This window comes from Triticum aestivum, chromosome 7D, assembly GCF_018294505.1.
Source record: "Triticum aestivum cultivar Chinese Spring chromosome 7D, IWGSC CS RefSeq v2.1, whole genome shotgun sequence".
Lineage (NCBI taxonomy): Eukaryota > Viridiplantae > Streptophyta > Magnoliopsida > Poales > Poaceae > Triticum > Triticum aestivum.
The window spans coordinates 171,006,532-171,027,275 of record NC_057814.1 but is presented as its reverse complement, the minus strand read 5'-3'; the positions used below and the strand labels follow the sequence as shown (position 1 = coordinate 171,027,275).

General features: G+C 45.5%; 1 long non-coding RNA gene and 1 pseudogene across 4 annotated transcripts; one reads left to right on the top strand and one right to left on the bottom strand.

Moving 5' to 3' along the window:
- Positions 1–6,333: 6,333 nt before the first annotated feature.
- LOC123170016 (uncharacterized) lies at positions 6,334–11,399 on the top strand. 4 transcript variants are annotated; one of them, XR_006485013.1, is made up of 7 exons: positions 6,339–6,682; positions 6,766–6,865; positions 7,346–7,425; positions 7,710–7,789; positions 7,945–8,091; positions 9,780–9,965; positions 11,192–11,399. It is a non-coding gene; the product is annotated as an uncharacterized lncRNA (long non-coding RNA). The 4 variants fall into 4 exon arrangements; XR_006485012.1 differs by having other exon boundaries at positions 6,334–6,682; positions 7,945–9,965; XR_006485014.1 differs by having other exon boundaries at positions 6,334–6,682; positions 7,945–9,965; positions 10,045–11,399.
- Positions 11,400–13,444: 2,045 nt separating this feature from the next.
- Positions 13,445–15,068, bottom strand: LOC123170465 (uncharacterized; annotated as a pseudogene).
- Between the last annotated feature and the right edge of the window lie 5,676 nt (positions 15,069–20,744).

The following is a 20,744-nucleotide window of genomic DNA, read 5'->3' as shown; positions in this document are numbered from 1 at the left end:
CGCCGTTCGATCACGATCGTGTGGGCGAAAACCGCACCTCATTTGGACTCTCCTAACTCCCTCTACCTATATAAACACCCCTCCCCCGAAATTCGCGGATGAATCCACCCTAACCCTAGCCATCTTCTTCCTCCCGCAGCCGGACTTGTCCACCCGCGCCGGACGTGTCCGCCGGCCACCTCACTCCGACCAATCGGAGGCCGCCACATCATCGCGCCGCCGCCCCCGTCGAACCAGCCACCGCCATGTCGCCCCGCCGCTTCCCTCCACCGCGCCGGCCCACGCGAGCCCATCGCGGGCCTGCCCGAGCCCATCCGGCCGCGCCGCCGGCCCGCGCCTGTCCCGGGTGCCCGAGCGCTCGCCCCGCCGCCCGAGTCCGCCCTTCGCCGGCGCCGCGTCTCCCCCGTCTGAACCGCGTCCCCCGCTGCCCTCCTCGACGCCGGCCGTCGCCGACCTCACCGGCGCCCGTCGCCGCCCTCGCCGTCCGGACCTGCTCCGCCTCCGCCGGCGCCGGATCCGGTCGGACCCGACCTCCCCGACGCCTCTCCGGTCTCCTTCCTCCTCTCCGGCCAACTCCGGCGTAGATACCTACGAACCTCGACCCGCGTGCCCCGAAACCCTAGATCCGTTTTCCGGAGGTAAATTTCGTCCGAGTCTTTTGCTCTGTGACATTTTCAAGCCTACTTCAACATGTCGTAACTTCATGTGAGCTGCTCCGTTTTGTGCGTGTAATATATAAAAATGTTCATTGTGAGATGCTTTTCACTTTGCTCCACTGTGCCATGCTTTTTTGAGTTCATCTGGATGCCCTAATCATCGTTGCAAGAGTGCTATATGATGTTAACTGCTGTCTGTTTACAGAACTTGCTGATTTGTTATTTTCGTTGCATTTTGTGTGTGCACCCTATGAGCATGAGTTCTACATATTTTTTGAACTACATCATGCCATCTTTATAGGGGTACTTATCTTGTATTTTAGTGATATATGTGGTGACTAGCACAAGCATGCAAAGTAGCCTCCGTGATGTTGCTGATTTCTGTGACAGTTATTTCTGCCATTTCTGCTAGTATGTAGCTGTAACATTGTGATGCTATGTAAACCTGCTGCTACCATGAGTTCTATGCATAATCTGGAGATGTTCACTAAGGATGTTTTGTTAGACATGTTATTCTCTATCCATCCATGCCCTTGTTTGTATTTATAGCCTGCTGTAGCTTATTTTATTCTTGCTCCAAACTTGCTAAATAATGTTGCTGTCAGCCTGTTAACATTGAGTCCAGTATTACCATGTGTTTTGCTAGTGATCCATGCACCCTATGAATTTGCTCTTACCATGTTTAGCTCAATCAATGTGCCATCTTACTGTTGGTTGACTTAACATGCCATGAAATTCCTTGTGGTGAGTGGTACAAGCTCACCAACATGCCTACTTATCGTTGTTGCTGCCATGTACTGTTATTTTCACCGTCTGAATCTGTCATATCATTTGGCATGTTTGCATGGGTGCTACCATCTTGTATGTTGATATTTGAGATAAGTTCAGTAAGGGAGTTTTGTTAATTGCTTTTAGTACTAGCATTTCATGCCTTTGGTTGCCATGATAAGTTCCTTTAGCATGCTGTTTGATAGCTCTAAATATTGCAACCTGATGTTATTTCTGTCATGTCTAGTGAAATTCTGCTAAGTCTGTGAAACTGTTATTATTTGCAATCTTGCCATGCCCTTTTGAGTATGTTATATTGATTTCTGGAGTTAACTCAGTGTTCATGTTTTGTAATGCTTTACCTGTAAATCACGTCCATGTCATTTGTTTTCATGTTGAGGTGTTGTAGCATGTTGTTTTGATAATTGCAAGTTGCCTAGTTGCTGTTTTGAACAGCTTGTCCTTTAACCTTGTTTCATGTGTATGTGTTGAACCGTTGCTCCGTTTTGAGTGTGCTCTATATGAAACTTGCTTAGTTTTGCATGTACTTTCATGTTACCTTGTTGCATCCATGTTTTGAGTGTGTTTGCTTGATGTTTGAATGCATTTTGCATCAATGCCATGTTTAACTTGTCTTGCTCATATCTTCTAGGCCGTAGCTCCAAATTAAATGAACTTTATATGTAACTTGACTAGAATCTTGTGTAGATCATTTTGGTGCATCTTAACTTGCTGTTTAACAACTTGAACATAAGGTTTATTCAGATCTGGACCAATTTCGAAATTTGCATATGGGGATTTACCGGAATTGTTATATGTTGTTTCCGGCATCATTTAAACTTGCTTTGATGTGTTGTTCTTGTATGCATCATCTCTTGCCACGCGTAGCCTCATGTAGCCTTGTCATGCATCATACTTGGTTGAGCATCATGCCTTGTTCATGTGTGGTGTGTTTACCATGTTGTGTGCTTCTTCTCGATAGTTCCCGTTTCGTTTTGATCGTGAGGATTCGTTCGTCTACGCTTGGTTCGTCTTCGTGGCTTCATCTTCTTCATGGACTCGTTCTTCTTCCTAGCGGGATTTCAGGCAAGATGACCGTTACCCTGGATCTTACTACTATCATTGCTATGCTAATTGCCTCGTTCTAACGCTATGCTGCGCTACCTATCACTTGCTCTTCAAGCCTCCCAAATTGTCATGAACCTCTAACCTTTGTCACCCTTCCTAGCAAACCGTTGTTTGGCTATGTTACCGCTTTTGCTCAGCCCCTCTTATAGCGTTGCTAGTTGCAGGTGAAGATAAACAAGTTTGTTCCATGTTGGAACATGGATATCATGAATTTTGTTGGGATATCACAATATCTCTTATTTAATGCATCTATATACTTGGTAAAGGGTGGAAGGCTCGGCCTTATGCCTGGTGTTTTGTTCCACTCTTGCCGCCCTAGTTTCCGTCTTACCGGTGTTATGTTCCTTGATTTTGTGTTCCTAACGCGGTTGGGTGTTATGGGGACCCCTTGACAGTTCGCTTTGAATAAAACTCCTCCAGCAAGGCCCAACCTTGGTTTTACCATTTGCCTATCACCAATTTCTTTTCCCTTGGGAGTCGCGCTCCCGAGGGTCATCTTTATCTTAACCCCCCGGGCCAGTGCTTCTCCAAGTGCTGGTCCAAACCGAGCGATGTCCGGCGCCCCCTGGGCACAGGGTCTATGCCAACCCGACGTCTTGCTCATCCGGTGTGCCCTGAGAACGAGATATGTGCAGCTCCTATCAGGATTTGTCGGCACATCGGGCGCCTTTGCTGGTCTTGTTTTACCATTGTCGAAATGTCTTGTAAACCGGGATTCCGAGACTGATCGGGTCTTCTCGGGAGAAGGAATATCCTTCGTTGACCGTGAGAGTTTATAATGGGCTAAGTTGGGACACCCCTGCAGGGTATAAACTTTCGAGAGCCGTGCCCGCGGTTATGTGGCAGATGGGAATTTGTTAATGTCCGGTTGTAGAGAACTTGACACTTGACTTAAATAAAACGCATCAACCGCGTGTGTAACCGTGATGGTCTCTTTTCGGCGGAGTCCGGAAAGTGAACACGGTTTTTGGGTTATGTTTGACGTAAGTAGGAGTTCAGGATCACTTCTTGATCATTGCTAGTTTCACGACTGTTCCGTTGCTTCTCTTCTCGCTCTTATTTGCGTATGTTAGCCACCATACATGCTTAGTCGCTGCTACAACCTCACCACTTTACCCCTTCCTTACCCATTAAGCTTTGCTAGTCTTGATACCCATGGTTATGGGATTGCTGAGTCCTCGTGGCTCACAGATTACTACAACAACAGTTGCAGGTACAGGTTATGCGATGATCATGACGCGAGAGCGATGTTACTTGTTTTGGAGTTCTTTTTCTGCTTCTTCTTCGATCAGGGGATAGGTTCCAGGTCGGCAGTCTGGGCTAGCAGGGTGGATGTCGTTTGAGCTTCTATTTGTGTTTCATTAGTAGTTGGATGTTGATCTTATGTATGATGTATTGATGTATTCTAGCGGCATTTGTATGCCTTGCATGTATCCCCATCTATTATGTAATGTTGATGTAATGATATCCACCTTGCAAAAAGCGTTTCAATATGCGGGTCTATCCTTGGTGGGACCTTCGAGTTCCTCTCGGATAGGGTCGCATATTGAGCGTGACAGTATACTACCGTGCCATTTACACAGAAGTTACCGGAGTATCTTTTCGATAATTTTCTTCCCTATAGTCAAAGTTTCCATGGTGTTTCTACCTCAGTTATCATATGTGCGCTGTGTATATTACCATCTATTTACACAGAAATTATCGGGTATATTTTTACATTTTTCTTCCCAATGGTTAAAGATATTATGATGTTTGTATCTAAATTATCTGGTCTATGGCGTGAATGTTATCGTTCTATTTACAGAAATTACCGGGGGGTTGGGGGAGGGGGTCAACAATTTTTTTCCCAATGATCAAAGTTACCATGATGCTTTCACCAAAGTTATCACGACTCTGGTGCTTATATGACTATGCTACTTACACATAATGTAAGGTGTGGTATACAAAAGCTATCATGTTGGTGGTGCGTTAGTTATCGTGGCGGTGGTGAAGAATTTACAACGGGAAAAGTTTATGTGCCAGGATTGATAGGTGAAACAAAAAGTTTTTCTGTGCTAACATATTAAAGGCAAAACATGTCAAAACCGTATTTTCCTTATCTTGTTCAACAATGAGTCGTAGGTGAGGTGGTCAGCTCCCTTTGTTGATTACCTATAAACCAGAGATCAAATCCCAATGCAAGCATTATTTTTGCCCTGAAAATCGGGGAGGCGCGTGGGGCCGTAACTGACGACTACGAAAATTAGAAAGGCACCTACGGGTGCGCGCGATAAAATTGGGAGGACGTGCGGGAAAACTAAAGAATGAAGGAAATCGGGAGGGTGGAGTGGGTGCGCGCGATCGGATCTGACGGCGCTAGATGCATGTGGTAGTTTTTGCAGTCTGCCACACGGTTGCCACATACATATTTCGATACATATAATCCGAACATCTGGAAGATATAGCGGTCCTATAGTCCCTATATATATATATATAATATATATATATATATATTTAGATTTACATTTTTACATATGTTTTTTTAGAAATCTCCCCGACTTTATTGATTCGCAATGATGTTCATAGGTACAAGATTTGGATCATGAGGGACACCCAACCAAACATGTCTACCTATGTCTAAATTACAAGCAAATTTGGCGAGATTGTGAGCCTCGAAACTATGATTTCTACGCTCATGCACAAAACTACAGGAAAGAAAACTAGAACTACGAGCCATTATTTCATGTATGATAGCTGCATGAGGACCCCTAGTCCCCATGTTGATGTCGTTAATGACCCCTTGGCAATCTAAGGCCACCGTGAAGCTCTGAATAGCGAGATCCTCGGCTAAAGATAGCACTTCCCTGCAGGCATATGTTTCGAGAACCACCGGGTTCGTGATACCCCGGTAAACAATCGCCGACGATCCAAGGTAGGTGCCATCGCTGTTTCAGCAAACAGCTGCAGCCACCCCTCCTCGTCCACCTCTCACTATGGCTCCATCCACATTCAACTTCATCCTTCCCTGCATTGGAGGTAACCACATATTCAGTTGTGCTTGGATTACTCTCGGTGCAGCAACCCTTGCCCGGCTTACTGTAATTTGGTCCAGTTCAGCTATGAAGGTGTTCACGAACCCAATAGTTTGCTGCGGGCTTTGAAAAATCCCTTCATAAACAGCTTTCCTTCTTGCAAACCCCATTGCCCATAATGTAACAGCCATTTTTGTGAAGCTCGTGTGGTCTAACAATTTAGATAGCTCGAACAGCCACGACTTGGCGCTAGAATCTTGCAGCTCTGACATCTTAGAAACGAGTTCATCATCGGCCAGAGCCCACACACACCTTGACATGGAGCACAAAAGCAAAGCGTGCCTTCATGAATCTTCGGCACCACACAATGGGCATGCATTCTGAGTAGCCTAAAAATACAATCCAATTTACCTTATAAAGGATGAAGGGGTTGTTATTCACGACCAAGCCATCCACATCGGCTATGAGTAGTTAGCAAGCGGGCAGCGAGAGAAAAGGGGTACACGTCCGCTGCGAGAGAAAATATCTCGTCTCTCTCCCGAGCGGGCAGCGAGAGAAAAAGGGTACATGTCCGCTGCGAGAGAAAATAGATGAAGGGGTTGTTAGTCACGACCAAGCCATCCACATCGGCTATGAGCAGTTAGCAAGCGGGCAGCAAGAGCGAGCGGGCAGCGAGAGAAAAAGGGTACACGTCCGCTGCGAGAGAAAATATCTCGTCTCTCTCCCGAGCGGGCAGCGAGAGAAAAAGGGTACACGTCCGCTGCGAGAGAAAATATCTCGTCTCTCTCCCTTCTCCGTTCTCATCCGACTCCTCTTCTCCATGCCGCCGTCGCCTCCTCCTCTTCCCCGTCCCTCACGGCCTCCTCGCCCGCTCCGCCTTCAGCACCTCTTCCTCCCCTTCCTCTCCTCCTTCCCTGCCTCCGGTTCCAGGCATGGAGGGATGAACCCGGAGAGCTGCAGCCGGTGGATGCCGCGACGGACGGGGAGGCGATGGTGAAGGGGAGTTTCGGTCAAGTGGAATCTGATGGGTTGCAGGGCGAGGAGCAGGGAGTAGCCTGGCGTAGATACAGAATATCGGCCTCTCCCCACGACCCACCTCTCCCACCAGAGCACAACTAGGTTTACCTCCGCCTCCCTTTTGATTGCAATTCCTTGTGTGAGCTCCTCCCTCTAATTCATGTCCTCCTAATTCATTTTTCCAGTCATCTAGGGTTTGGATGGGTCTGGGTTCCTACAACGATGGCAGTAGAGGCGACAAAGACCACTTTGCAACCTCGCTGAACTGTGTTACTGAACTGAAAGGTATTGTAGCAATCCTTCTGGTTTGGTAGCTAAAACCAAGATACTTAGCTTGTTAATGCCTTCATTTTTTGTAGTAAAAACTATAATTCCAGCATCTGTAGAGTATTAGATTTCAGTTGTTTGTTGTAGTTTGTTTTCTGGGTTTTTGTATCAAGCGAGAATGAGCAAGGCTCGCTTCTGATTGTTGTATGCCAACCCATGTTTTCTATTTGTAGATGGTTGTGTTTTTTCAGTTGGCCTACATGTAATAATTAGTAATTAATGTCTGGATTACTTTCGACCAAATATTTCGAAGGTTGCTTGTTCTTTTGTACGTATCTATGTTGGATTATCAATGCATGATCTAATTATCGTTTTCTTCATATCGATATCCTATTAATTACTACTACATCAAGGGACATATTCATGTTGTTGGTTTTCTTACAAATCCACTCGTTGCTTGTGGACATGATGGTTTAATTTCTTTGATATTTTCTTCAGTTTAGGGACGGCAGTAGTTCTACCACCGATGGTGTTGCATGTAAGCTGGATGTTCTCATTGTTCTGTTGGCTCTGATCAGGTGAGTTCTTCCCTATTTCCTTTTTTGATGCCTCCATATGCTCAACCTATCATGGTTTTAGTTGTAGTGTGGATGTTTTACTGTATATATATATATATATATATATATATATATATATATTTATGTGTTCTCTGGCAGTGTGGATGCTATGAAGTTAAGGTTCTTAAGATGAATGATGTTTATAGAGGGTAGATACAGTTTTGTCATTCATTCATGATCATATTTGGCCTCTCTTAGTGGACAGTCTATGGTAAATCTAATAGTTGGTCTTGATAGTGAATTAGTGATGCGGGATGTGAGGTACAACTATCAAAGTGACATTAATTTTGGTTTTGCTTCCTATCCGCAGCCTCTTCTACACTAGGTGAGAAACTGGTTAAAAGAGTAAATTTTATTACTTTCCTAAAAATATCTTCTGAGAAACATGATTATTATGTTCAGTAGTGTTGCTTCGCTATTCCAAAGGCACATGGAAGTTTACATAAAAAATCTTACAGTTGTTTTTTTTTGGATCTTCAGAAAAGGAAAACACTCGACGATCTGGCTCTGTCTCAGGTATATGCTCCCTCGCCCGCAAGATCCGCTCTCTCCCATCTATGCATCACGGCAACACTTCAGCTCCTCTTATGGATTCTCACCAGATCAGGCCACCTCACTCACCTTCAGGTAAACCTTGAGCGACGACACAGTATGTTTTCGCGAACTAATCTTCTTTAGTCAACCTATCGATCCTTGTTGCGTGTGCTTCTTAATCGACATGTGAACAATCTGTTGATGCATGGAAATACATGCTGATCTCCTATTTTCTTGCTGCCTTCAAGATAGTATATGCATGAATCTTGTTCAACTACAACAACTTGAAAGCCCTGTTATTCTCAGAAAAATTATCATCTACGGTTGTATGCATATGCCTCTTGATATTTACCAGCTCTCCTTTAAGATTTCCTAACTAGCATACATATCCTAGCTAAAACATAAGAGTTCGAATTTGTACATGTGAACTGCACATTAAGTTACTATCACCATTGTTTAACAACACTGTTAATTATGACTCAAGTTTGTAAACAGTCATCCATACCATAGGTACGTACGTTAATGCAGAAGCACTACTATTGAATTAGATGTAGTAACTGCGTCATTCTGAACATTTTAGCAAGTTCATGCATTAACCGCTTAGGGTCCATCGATGAAACAAAACCAATCATATGAATTGAAGGAGCTACTGAAATAAAATGGAAAGAACAAAGAGAAAATTGAAGGTTATCTATATGAAAATTCAGAGAATGGGATAGGAGAGGTGGTTCTTCCCAATAGGAAAAAGAGTGGAGTATAGTACTGTTATCCTGCCTTTTCTACTACAATCCCAGTTAGCATAATAATGTGACATGGAAAATCATATTATCGATTCAATTATGATTCAAGCAACATGAACAATTATCCATGAAATTCACTTCTAAACCCTGGTTTTATTTAGTTTTAACTTCAGGATAGGCATTTACTGTATTGTAATTGCCAGACTTCCAAAATTCTACTATTACCATTGTTTAACAACACCCTTTTTGTCACGGGAAAATAATAGATGGATAAACGTCTCAAATCATACACTATGAAGCTTCCAACACTTGCTTACAGTGTCTTTCTTGTGTAATCAGTCTGTCGTGATGGACAAAGTTAAGATCCCAACAAAAAGTGCTTCTTGATACTATGATGCAGCAACTTAACCTTCCAAATTGCAGTTTACTAAACAGAAAGTGCTTCTTGATGCTATGATACAGCTTCTTGATGCTATGATGCAGAAACTTTATGCTATGGGCAAGTGATTCATGCTGCTCTTGGTTCTTCTGTACACTTGAAATAAGGAACAATATTCCAAAGTATGATAGTGTTTGGTTAAAACATATACCTTAGTCCATTACTTCAGTTTCTTCTTCTGAAGTTATGTTTTGCTTTTCTACTTCTTTGCTCTGCTTTACACAATTTACATGGCTTTTGAGTCCTTTTATTTAGGAGCAGGGAAAAACCTCTAATTGTTAACTTTGTATTTTCGCACTGACTAGCGCATATCTTGCCTAAGCGCAGGCTTAAGCAATGTGTTTTGTTCTGCCCTAGCGCCTAGGTGCTTACACCCTTTCCCCCTACTGATTTAAGAGGTGTGGAGATTTTTTTAAGGAGGTGTTGCTCGCTTTGTTGTTCAGATCACAGAAGAAGTATGTACAAGTATACATCACCGCTGTTACTTGCTTGCAATTACAGTGTATTTTAAGACACACACTTGGCGAACATCTGCTCGTGCTTACAATGCTCTATGAGGGAAATAATAGATCAACACTTGCTTTTTTGCTCCTTTTGAATAGTTGTCAGGACCTCACCGGCAGATCCCTCAGCTATCAGGGAAAGCAGCCATCAGCGGAGATTGAGGGTGCCTCTCCGGCGAGAGTGCTTGTGTCGTGGTGGTTTCCCACCAGCGGCATGGGGGAGGCGGTGTCCTCCGCAGCTAGGTCTACTTGCTGGCGACCTCACCGTCACCAGCCCATCTGCAGGTATGCTAGCTCCTCTTCTATTAATGCAAAAAGGAGATGCTCAAATGGATTGAGTGGTACCCTCCTGAAAGTATTGTAGGGATGGACATATGGATTGATTGGTAGGCCCCTGAAAGCTACACAGATCTGAACCAATAACTTTAATAAGAATGTGTATCCCAGCTCCTTTTATAATCTTGAATCCTTCTCGGTCCTACTAAACTGTAACTCATGTTTATTTTTGGAAACAATATTTTGGACATTCCTAACCTGGTCAAGGGAATGTATTGCCCACCTACAGTGAGAGACACATACGAAGTAGGTCCTACTAAACACCTAAAAGGATGAGTTACAGTAGGTGTGCATAGAGTACTAACATTTTTGCTATCTTTATGCTCCTCCATATGGATGGGAACTAAAAGGATGATGATATTATTCTACCTTTCAATATTTGGTGGCGCATATTTAAGAAAATCACAGCTAAGCATGTCACTTTCTAAAAAGACGCTTGACTGGAATGTATATGTATGTAGTTAATAAAATCATAGTGACTGATTGTCCAGTTCCTCTGTTTAGATTAGAGGTGTCTGCATGCATCCAAGTGATCGGTCTTTCCAGCTCAAAAGAGAAAGTGACCGATGTTTTGGCATATTTTCCTATTAGGAATAAATGGACATGCCCATGCACGTATGCACACAGATTTCAGGTTACAGTTTAATTAGGAAACAGATGATACCTCATTGTGTCGTCTTGGTCTAAGAAGAGGGGATATACTTGGTGAATATATATGTTCCACCCGACCGTTAATTTCAGAGAAAAGGACATGCACTTCAATAGCAAAAATTTGATTGTTATGTACTATCTGTAATGCTAAGCATTTATTTGCTAATATCTCCTCATCTGAATTTGTATTTTGTGCCATTTGGCCTTTTAACTATATGGGCATCTGCAGATGGTCTGAAAACCAAGATATGCCACAGATAATAACTATACGGGCTGCTCCAGATGGACTAAGAATGGAACCATATCCTAGGCCTACATGCTAATATTGTACAGCAATGAATATCTTCACTTATTTATACTTAATCAGTTGTGTAATAATAAGCGTGATATTAGCTTTCGTACCCATCTTCATGGTTAAAATACTTTTCTGCAATCTGTGACACATTTGCTTCAGTTTCCATATGTCTTGCTTCATGCTATCAACATTGTTAATCATTTATCTTTATCTTTCTTTCCTTTTACAGCCTACTTGAATGGATATGGTTCCTGAGAGACCATTTCTTATGCATCAGGTCCTGAAGGTGGATGTTGCTTGTTTAGATATCTATGATTACAAATTATTCAAAACGGTTCATGTTATACTGGATGCTATTTTATTGAGAGTGGCTTCGAACAATATGGCATGAACATATTTGTTTTCTCTTTGGCCAATAATGAAATGATCTTTGTGCATATAAAATGGTTATCGATACCATAATTCTTGGTTTTAATTAGCTTTTTGCACTAACCGGTTTAAGCCATTCTACTATCTGTAATACAATCCACATTGCATCATCTTTTCATTTACGTCTCTTACTTATTCACTACTAACATTTCTTCTAAATGGCTTCTTGCGCCATTGACGCAACCGGGTCAACTAGTAGGCCTAAAAATCAGCCTAACATGCTGAAAATGTGCAGCCCAGCTGCTAAACGGGCCAGCATGCCGGCCTGTTAACTAAATAGGCCGTGTCTGGGCTTAGAGGCGCAGCACGTGGGCTGGCACGGAACGGCCCGCTTTCTAAACGTGCCTCCGTGGGCCGTGTCGTGCCTGGCACGATTAGCTTTGGGCCGGGCCGGCCCTTTTGGCCAGGTCTGCTGCCATCTCCCACAGCACAGCACCACTCGAGCTCCGCCTCAGTTCCCAATTCCTCTGTTTGGTCTCTGGATTGATCTGCAAGTCAACACCTCAGTCTTCCGGTCAAGGTCTGGCAACACGCAGCAGAGCGCCGCTTCTGCTCGCCGCTCTGACCTCTGCATGGGCGCCGCGGCAGGGAAGGCCGTCGAAGACCTGGCATCTGCTGCTGATGGGACACAACGCGAGCGGAGGACCGGCTCGCCGTCGCTGAGCGCGTCATCCTCGAGTTCGAGCGCCGCCGCGCATCCTGCGACGGCACCAACGTCGGCATATGGGACGCGCAGGCGCAGGCGACCTGCATCAACTCATGGCCCGCCCAGTCCATAGCCCATACCACTTGCACCGTCCGCCCGGCAGGCCACCGTCGATCTGCTTGTCGCTGTTGCCAACGCGAGGCAGGACAATCGATCTTGACGCGCGGGTTAAGACTCAAGATGAGACGAGACACCATCCACCTGCTGTCACCGGAACGATCCCTCCCTTCTCCTTGTCGTCCTTGTAAGTAAACTTCTGAATCACTGCATGTAAAACTTGCCACTTCCCACAGGCCTTGCAGATTATAAGTCGGCATTGCTATTACGGCTATCGAAGATCTTCGTGTATAGCTTTTGGATCAAAGTCCAGCATTTCATATCGCCTTCGCGGCGTATACCAGTAGAAAATACAACTAAATTATGGGATTCATGCATAGTCAATGAAACTACAAAAGGAAGTCCGAAACTGCCACAAAAGTTCAGAGTTAAATGATCAACAATCACAGAGTTTGCACTAAAAAGACAACTAGTACTACAATCTGTAAATTTTTTGTACTGTAAAAAAGGTTAGAGAGAAAAGTTAATGAGGATGAGTCACATAAACCAATTCAGATCACTCCCTCCCCAACACTGGCAATGCTCACTAGATCTTTATAAACCTGGGTACTTGTTTGGGATAAAAATAGCAGAAGGGATTTCAGAAAGGAGTTCAAAACATATAACATTGGAGGGTTAGATTCAATTTAACCTCTTGTACCTCCTGTACATGTGTGAATTAAGGAGTAGCAAGCATAGGAACAGCAAAATTCAAAGATGACAGAAAATCAAGGCACAAATTACACAGAACCATGAAGCTAAAATATAACTATTTAAATCAAGGCACTGTTAGAAAAGACAACATAGTTCAGTGAAGTCATGAACATAAATACTGCAGAATTTAGAGACCACTTAGTACTGTAAATTCAGTTAGCAACAAGACAGAGAAATTGCACTTAGATTTCAAAGAAAAATATGACTACTCCACACTGTAAATCATCAACATTGACACTGTAATAATTGTATACTCCACACTGTAAATAGACAGAACATTTTTTTTTGCCACAACTTGAATCTGCTCTGCAACTTATGAATTGTAGTTGTTCTGCAGATTATCATGAGGAGTGAAGCAATTTTGATTTACAAACATAGTTACTCCTACTACTTATCTGCGGTTGCCCAGATCATAATTGCATCATGCTTGCTTATCTGAGACTAATACAAAAAGAGAAGAGCAGTTTTAAACAGAGCAGAAGAAGTACTAGTGCAGGAACGAATGTAAGGTTCAGAAAATCCATCACAGGAGCAAGAAGAAGAACAACAGTTTTACTGGCTTGCATGAACAAGTGGAGCAAATTGCTCAAAGGTACATCCGTCGCGATCGTACATGGACGAACTAATATATCAGCCAGTGAGTATCCTCGTATACACTTTGGAGAGAACTTCAACATCGGATTTAATAGACACTTGCAGGCGAGAAGAAGTTGCTGTGCCCTCCAGCGTGAAGATTGGCCGCGGCATTGCACCTCTTCTCCTTCTCGAGCGCCTCTTCGGCCTTCCACGCTGCTTCAAATGGATCGAAGGAGCACGGCCGCGGTTTGGACAAGTGGTCCTGTCCCTGAAGCGATGGAGCGTCAAGATCCGACGCGGCATTGTACCTCTTCTGGGCATCATCATCGAAGGCAGGATTGTGCATGGCCCCATCCTCTGATCTCCACATTGGGTAAGGGTCATCGGACTGCAGCATGCCCTCCAGCACGCCTTGGTCCAAGGCATCCAGGTACAGAGGTTCCTGTTGGCCCATCTCCACGCCAGTGTTGGCTCCAGTGACCGGCTGAACTTCAATTGGGTCGTCTTCCATCATTCTCATTAGTTCTTCAAGATCAAAACCATCTTCCTCCCAATCCGGCAAATCGAAAAAGGCCCCAATGGCTCAAAGACATCCTCTTCAGATGTGCTCCCAATCCTTGCAATGCTTGAGCCAGCCTCAGGAACAATCTGTTGTTGGCTGTAATGCTTGACAGACTCCAGCACAACTGATTGGGTGGACTCCAGCACATCTGACTGGGAGGAAATCTCAGGAGCTTGAGCAACGTCGGAGCGGCTGGATGTTGTAGTGGACTCGCATGATGCTTGTGCATACTGAATAGGGAAGTTGGTGTGAGCCAGCGGGCCATGCATTGCTCTGGCTGCCTCATCATACATCAAGAACGACGGTGTGGCAAGTGCCGGGACGGGGACGGCACCGCGCATCCTCTTCTTGGGGCGCGGCGGATGAGGCTCGGCAGCGGCAGCGGGCGCTGGCCTCTTCTGCGCGTGCGTGCTCGGGGTCACGGCCTCTGGTTGCTGTTGCTGAAGCTTGTACGCTTCCGATTCCTGGCGGGCCGCGTCAGGGGCATGCTGAGCCAAGTGCATCTTGCAGAACACCTTCACCCCGTCGGAGACGGTGGCCTCCGGCAGCAGGCATCGGTATTCCTCCATGACCCAGCCGGTGGACTTGCCCTGCTTCTTGAAGGACAGGTTCTTGACCTCGCCGACCTTGCATCCCGCGTGGCTAATCTCGGTGGTCTTCTGGATGCTCCAGGTGCCGCTGCCGGCTCCGCGCACGCTCTGGAGCTTGCTCCCGTTCTTGCTCTTGCACGTGGTGAAGAAGAACCGGTCGCCGCTGCTCACGGCCTGCGGCACGGGCGCGAACCGGCGGGCCAGATCCTTGGGCTCGCAGCCGGAGATTTCGACGCGGTGGATGAGCTTGTCGGCGCCGTGCAGCGTCTCGCCGGAGAGGAGGCGTGGCAGGTAGTAGGTGACGGCCTCCACTTCCGTAGGGCACAGCCGGTAGTGGTGGAAGACGTCGTCGACGTCGAGCCCCTCCATCCCGGCCGGCGGCTGCCCGATCTGCTGCTAGGGTTCTACTCTAGGTAGGAAAGGGTGATGTCTATCGAGGGCGGGCGGGCGGGCGATTGGGATTTGGGCGAGGTTTGTCTGCGGGATCGGAAGGTGTTGCCGGACGCGAAGGTGCTGTTGATCGAGGGCGGGCGGGCGATTGGGATTCGGGAGAGGTGTTGTGACTTGTAAGACGCGAAGGTGCTATAGACTACTTTTTGGATATTGAAAGACGCTGGACATTGTTAACAGTGGCAGTTCAGTTTCCCGTCAGAAATTTCCTTTTTCTGAATCCGAAAATGTCCCCAGTTAAAGATGGGCAGTGCAATAGAGGACGCGTGAGATTTCCTTTTTCTGAATCCGAAAATGTCCCCAGTTCAGTTTCCCGTCAGTTTTACGAAACCTGCCGCTCCCGTTTGCTTTAATTTCCGTCAATCCGATGATGGTGCGGTCCTGAAGACGTAGAGGACAGATTCCGTGCTGATTGTGATTCTTGATTTTGAGCCTTATTCAGATCCATTTCTTTTCATCCATGGCAACATCTGTTGCGTGATAATACTGTGTTATTTACCTTCAGAGACATTGTTAACAGTGGCAAGCAGATTCAGCTCAGAGAGAAATATTTGGCCCCTGTCCAACTGCGTGTGCAATTAACGTCGGCCATGGCACCACCTGCGTGATGCCTATTCACCACGCACGATTCACGCAATGTCTTCCAGTCAGAATGGATTCACCAAGACAGGTCCAGCCCATACTACTCACCAAAGCAGCTGAAATTGAGTGCTATACATACATAAAGAAGGCCAGAGATTGAGTGCAATACATACATAAAGAAGGCCAGAAATCCATGATCATCATATGCCATCAGGGTACACTACCAAAACCCCAGCTTTCACATCGCACAATCTAGACATGAATACTAATCTGCAGTAATCGCCACGTGTCCATGCTTCGGCCGCCACCAAGCTTCATCGCCGGTGTCATTTCTGGCATCCATTCCTCGCGCGCCAACCCACTGGACGTGGCGCAGCCCAGCTACCCGTAGCATCTCCTTGCGTGCCAAATGGCCGCCGTTCCGGCAAACCTCCGCCACTGACAGGTGGTTAGTTTAAGCACTAATCATCTCCCTTGTTCCACTGACAGGTGGTCCCCCGGTGGTTAATCAACCGACTAATTTAGTTTAGGTTTAATTTAATTTATGTTTAACAGTGAGCCTATGACATGTGGGACTCACTGTCAGGTTTGACTTTGGTCAAGTCAATGCTGACTGTGCTGATGTAATGCTGACACAGTAAATCATCTCTGGATTTTAAATAAATCTAAATGATGTATTTATTTTTTAGAAATTGGCCTAAACTTCAAAAAATCATATAAAATCAATCGTAGCTCAGAATGAAATAATTTATATGTGAAAAAATTATCAGAAAAATTCAAACTTTCCGTTTGTACCATTTCCATGTATGTTAGAGAAACTTATACCTGCTGATCAGGTCAAATTCAATAAAGGGCATTTAAAATGCTTCTTTTGAAGTTAAAATTTGAATCCTTGGTTCAAATGAACTTCAAGCAATATGTTAGCTAATTGCATTAGCTCAAACACCGACATATTTCCATGTCATGACCATGCATCATATTGTTGCATTTTGTTGTGTATTGATTCCCCTTCTTCGGTGTTGTTCTCCGTGATAGGATCTGTTCCCGAGGGTACGTTCGAGTATCCATCGGAGGAGTGGTATTCCATTGTTGATCTGCCTGGCAACCAAAACCCCTTGAACATTCTGATACAATCCCACTCTCTTGCTCTTGCTCTCTTTTATTGTATTAGGGCAACAACGATTCAACTGTTACATGTCTTGGTATTGAACCAATTCCTTTGCATGACGTGTCATTCTCACAGTAAATAGCTAAACATTCCTAGCATGATTAGGAGTTGCTTGAGCCACGTTGTGACTTCATCCATGCCATGCTTGCTTGCTTAGAATTGTGTCATGTCTGATCCATCTGGACAACGAATTGGAATGATCATGTCCTAATGATGAGAGTTAAGTGCGTGAACCTGATTTGATAAGGATAGCGGTGAGAGGCCATGTAGGAGTACATGGTGGATTGTCTCATTGAGACCGGTCCGTTCATAAGAACTGAGTTCGGTGTATGTGATCCAAGACTAGCTACTACCACACATTGGGAACTCAGTGACCCTGACCCTCTTGGCCCATTAACTCACTTGATCTCTGTCCAGGAGTTGCAACTAGTTTCTAGTGTTTGTAAGTTTGCTCTTACCAAGCGGACAATACCTGGCAGGATGGGCTTGGGATGGAAAGGCACGTGGCATGGTGTACCAAGAGAATACTACCCGAGGGTGGGCTTGGGAACTCTGCATGCATCATTTGAGGCCGTAATAGAAGTTCGTAATAGAAACTTCGGCCAAACTTCCTTTGCGGGTTCAACCTTAGATAAACGATAAACCTGGGCTAGAATCTCGTGCGGTTAACTGGCATGGTCTACACCATGCCTGCTTACCACTACTAGGAAAAGGCTTAGACATAGAAGTTTACCAATAGCACGTGTTAAGGACCCCACGCTACTGATAAGTACCACTAGCGTCCGTTATAAAGCGTGCTACTGGTACAGCTTAGCAGTAGCATGGGTTTCCAGCGGGCACGCTACTGGTAAGTTAGCCACACCACACCCCTCGGCCAAAAAATAGTAGTAGCGTTGGTACTCTAACCAGCGCTACTGTTATGAAAATAGTAGTAGCGCCTGTCCACCAAGAAGCGCTACTGCTACTTCTTCTATGTGTAATCTTTTACCCGTGGGTTTTGGACAAGCGCTATAGCTAGTTTTACTTACCAGTAGATATTTTGGCTGGCACACATAGCAGTAGCACGCTTTGGTGCCCCGCGCTACTGCTATGGTTGCCAGCCAAAATATCTGCCACCTTTTCCCCCTCTTCTTCCTCCCCCTTTCTTTCTCCCCCCTCCCTCTTGCACTTGCTTGTTCTTCAATGCTTCCCCTCTTCTTTGCCCCTCTTACCCCCCTCCATTAATGCCCTCCCTCCTTTCTCTTCCTTTATTTTTCCCCTCCTCCCCTTCTCTTCTTTGCCCCTCCACCACCCCCTCCATTAATGCCCTCCCTCCTTCCTCTTCCTTTCTTTTGCCCCTCTCCCCTTCTCTTTTTTGCCCCTCCACCACCCCCTCCATTAATGCCCTCCCTCCTCCCTCTCATAGCTCTCTCTCTCCCTAGCTAGTTGGAGCTATATTTATGTAGGTACCTCACTATCTAGAGCTACTAGCTAATTATAAGAAGGTGCTCGATATCCCTCTCGACAAATAGGTGAGCAAAAAAAGAGTTGTGCAAGAATGGAAATATGTGTGTTTGCGATTAGGATCGAAACTATGTGCGATATGAATATACCGAATTGTGTGTGGCATGTGAGTGACATGAGTTGCCATTGTTTTGCCGAATGTCGATTCAATTCCGTTTCGGCGAATTTCGGGCAAACTCAATATGTCCTATGTTTAGGGAAGGTCATGCCGAATTTTTAAATTTGATCCATGCATGCATATATACGTGGTTATAATATTTGCTCCGCGCGCAGGTGATCATGAAGGTCAATGGAAGGATGGTGGAAATATACTGGCAATCCGCTGTGGACGACATTTATGAAAAAAGACTGAAGGATGTTTTATGTCCGTGTCGAAAATGCAAAGGAATAGTCAGGCTCAACCCCTTTGAGGGTGGCACATTCAAGGCGCACCTGCTCATGCATGGTTTCATGCATGGCCATACTCGGTGGATAAGTGATGATGATGATGAGGATGTCGACGGGGCAGGAAATAACGACATGGGGCCACCAGACGAAGAGATGACCGATTATGTGCCCGAAGAGGAAGACGGCCTCAGAAATGTCGATGCCGAACAGGCAGTTCAAGGCAGAGAAGACGCGGACACGCCGCCGTCGTCGTCGCTACTAAGTTCAGCCATGCGGGACCCGCATGTTCGAGACCTGCTTCGCAAAAAGACGACTAGCGACAGAGTTGCTTCTAGAAAGGAGGCCAAACTGGCGCAACTGGAGGTAGACTCGATGACTCCTTTGTATGATGGTTGCAATCCCGAGGTGACCCACTTGAGTTTCACACTAGAACTTCTAAAGACGAAGGCAAAAATCAAATGGACAGATACAAGCCTGGATGAGCTTCTGAAGTATCTAAAGAAGGTTCTTCCCGCAGGAAGCCTGTGTCCTACTAGTGTCGAGGAGGCAAAGAAAATCGTGTGCCCTCTTGATCTGCCACACATTAGATATCACAAGTGCATCAATGATTGCATCATATATCGGAATGAGCACGCGGAAAAAACCATCTGTCCAAAGTGCAATGCTTCACGATATAAAAAGGCCCGAAAGAAAGCTCCACAGAAAGTTGTATGGTACTTTCCGATCACTCCGCGTCTACAGCGGTATTTCGTAGATCCTAAGGAAGCAAAGCTTATGCGCTGGCACGCGGAGAGGGTGAAGCCAGATGACGGAGATGAGCCGAAGCTAAGACACCTCGCAGATGCTAGCCAGTGGAGAGCATTAAATGCTGAATTTGATTTTTTCGCAAATGATCCAAGGAACATCGTGCTTGGCGCTAGTAGTGATGGCATGAATCCATTTGGCAACCAGAACACCAATCATAGCACATGGCCCGTGTTTGTATGGATGTACAACCTCCCCCTGGTTGTGCATGAAGGAAAAATACATACACATGGCTATGCTTATTCAAGGGTCGAGACAACCGGGAAATGATATAAATCTGTATCTCGGGTTACTGAAAGAGGAGCTACAGACCTTATGGACAACACCGGCCAAGACATGGGATGCAAGCAAAGGAGAGTATTTCTATATGAGAGCCGCGCTGATCACGAGGTGCAGGACTATCTCGGTTACGACTATCTCTCCGGCTAGGTGTGCCACGGATATTGCGGATGCACGAGGTGCATGGACGATACAACTTATCTGCAGCTATCAAAAGATGGCGGGTCTTCGAAAATCGTGTAAATGGGGCATCAAAGATGGCTCGAGAAGGATGACCCGTGGAGAAAGCGTGGAGATCTATTCGATGGTAAGGCTGAGCATCGAGGTCCTCTACGTAAGCGTAGCGGTGCAGAAATATATGAGTTATTGAAGAACTGGGAAGAGTGCCCCTCGCCGGGAAAGATGAAGAAAAAGGCGCCGGAGCCCCTGCTGAAGGTATGGAAAACGAGATCTGTTTTCTGGGACTTGGAATACTGGCCCATACTCGACACGCCTCATAGCCTTGATCAAATGCATATCACAAAAAAATCCTTGAGAGTTTGCTTGGAACATTGATGAACATGCCGGAGATGACCAAGGATGGGCCGAAGGCAAGAAAAGACTTGGAATTTTTGAATATCAGGAAAGACCTCCAAATGCCCGGTAAAAGGTCGTCAGAGGAGACCGAGACGGAGATGGAGACGGAAGATAGGGGCAAAAAAGTAAACAAGAAGGAAGAACAATATTGCCCCCCTCTTGCTTCACCTTAGATCCGAAGGAGGTCGATCAATTGTTCAAGTGCCTTGCCAGAATCAAAGTTAGTTCCGGATACTGTGGGAAGATAAGATATCTGGACACTAAGAAAAAAGGTTCAGTGGGATGAAGTCTCACGACTGTCATGTGATGATGACGCAGTTACTCCCGGTTGCACTAAGAGGGATTATGGACACACATGTG